Source organism: Octopus sinensis, linkage group LG8 (assembly GCF_006345805.1).
Source record: "Octopus sinensis linkage group LG8, ASM634580v1, whole genome shotgun sequence".
Taxonomy (NCBI): Eukaryota; Metazoa; Mollusca; class Cephalopoda; order Octopoda; family Octopodidae; genus Octopus; species Octopus sinensis.
In genome coordinates, this window is record NC_043004.1 from 73,297,107 (window position 1) to 73,299,606 (window position 2,500).

Sequence of the window (2,500 nt, forward strand, 5' to 3'; positions counted from 1 at the left end):
GATTTGAATGAGATCTGAGACGTTATTTCTGGAAATCGAAAAAAGGTGACTGAATGAGAAAGCCTCGTTTAGTCAACCGTTGCAGCGAATGGTGCAGAGATGCTTCGCTGTGCAACAATATTGTTTGTTATTGTCTCCATCAGCAGCAAGTGTTCTATAGATGTACAGTTGGTGTGCTGATGACTTCACATGGATTAAGCAACAATTTCTTACGTACTAGACTTACGTTTATTGAATAATATTGATAGTGCATGGTTAAATCTAATGTAATATACTAATATATTCGCACATGCATATGTCTAAATACATTACATATCTCTAATAGGAATTGGGTTACCATCAAGAAACAACTGACGACATCTTAATATAAACAGCGATTCTTTTACTCTTTTATTCTTTTACTTGTTTCAGTCATGTGACTGTGGCCATGCTGGAACACCGACTTTAGTCGAGCAAATTGACTCCAGGACTTATTCTTTGTAATCCCAGTACTTATTCTATCGGTCTCTATTGCCGAACCACTAAGTTACGGGGACGTAAACACACCAGCATTGGTTGTCAAGCGATGTTGGGGGGACAAACACAGACACACAAACATATACACATGCATACATATGTATATGTCTATCGCGTGTGGTGGTTGGATCTTCAAGTTGCCTCACGCATTTTTAGTAGCTTAGAGTTGGCTCGAATTAGAGATTATTTTTTGTGGCTAATGGCGTGAGTCCTGATTGGAAGAAGAAGAAGAAGAGGAAGAAGAAGAAGAAGAAGAAGAAGAAGAAGAAGAAGAAGAAGAAGAGGAAGAAGAAGAAGAGAAGAAGAAGAAGAAGAAGAAGAAGAAGAAGGAGGGAAGAAGAGAAGAAGAAGAAGAGAAGAAGAAGAAGAAGAAGAAGAAGAAGAAGAAGAAGAAGAAGAAGAAAAGAAGAAGAAGAAGCAACTCTATGATAGATTATTTTGAGTCAATAGGAACTGTTGACAGACTTACCAACAGGTAAGTTAATTGTCCTTAAACACGAACAGCGAGCAGTTAGGGAAGTAGTTCACCATTCTGTTAACCCTTTTATTAAATTCGCCAGCAGTAGAGCGCGGTTTGAAAGGCTACACCATCAAGATCGTAAAATACCCGGCGGATGTAAATGTCTCGTAGAAATTTGGAGATTCGGAGAACATGTATAAATAACTAGTGGAAAGAAATCTACTGTTCTTGTACTCAGGCTGTAGATTTTCATTTGCACTTATTATTACAAATGCAGTGGGCTACGTAACAATAGATGTGCATTAAAACCTAGAAAAATGACACAAAATGAATTCATGCACATTCTCCGAATAAAATTGGTTAGAGGTAGAGTGGTTCTCTATTTGAGATTTCTAGGATGTACGCACACACACACATACACGCACGTACATACACGCACACACACACACACACACAAAACTATACGACAAGCAATAAAAAAACTTGTATTCTACTATGACATGTACACCCACATACACATAAGCACACACATACACACCAGCCAATTCAGATAACCACAAACCTCAGGAGCTCTGTTGATTTAAACAAAAGAGCTTTTCCATTGTCTTAGTGGACCAGCTTGAATTCTGCCAAGGTAGAAACAAAATCCCAAAATAAAAAGAAAACCCTTAAATAAACCCCAAGCAAAAATATGTATATTTATGATCCTTTTTACCGAGATGTGATATTTTGATTTTCGCCCTAGTTAACCATTGAAACACGCCGACATCTTAAATATTGAAATTAGCAGTATCTATGTCACATTCATTTATTGACTTGTTTAAAATTCCAAATGTTTCGAATTCCATCCAGAACTCTAATGTTACCAAAGTAGTTTCAGTAGTGTTGTCACAAGGAACGTTTATGGGGCTATTAAAATGTATAACTGCAAACATCCCTTTGCTTGATCTCAAGAGACCTTAAGTGGATCTCACTTCCTCCATAGAACAATGTATTTCGCAATGTAGGAACAGATAAAACGTGACTACCATCTTGAATTTCAGCGTTGTTCAAATGACTGGAATTTCATAGGATATCTGTGTATATAATACGATATGCTCTGTATTAGGGGTGCAAGTCTAGCTATGTGGTTAAAACGTTTGCTTTGGTTTCTATGCTACATCACGGCAACTTGAGAAGTTGCTTTGGAAGTAGAAGTTTTTAAATGGAGGCTGTGCAGAAGTTCATCGTATGTTTATATATATATATATAGCGGTAAAATATGAAAAATCAACGAAAATGCATATTGCAGATAGAAAAAGGCTATTTATGACAAGTAGTGACAAATATATACATTTAGATTGACTGAGGTAGTAATACGAGTCATAAAGGTCATTATTATGAGATGATTATAAGATGATTATAATAATAAACGAACCAATTGGTTTACGCGTAGGCTATTCATCGTTTGAACAACACCGGTTAATATACGGTGTCAGGTCTAATAGTTCCTGAAAAAAAAGATTATTTGTAAGGGAGGTAAGT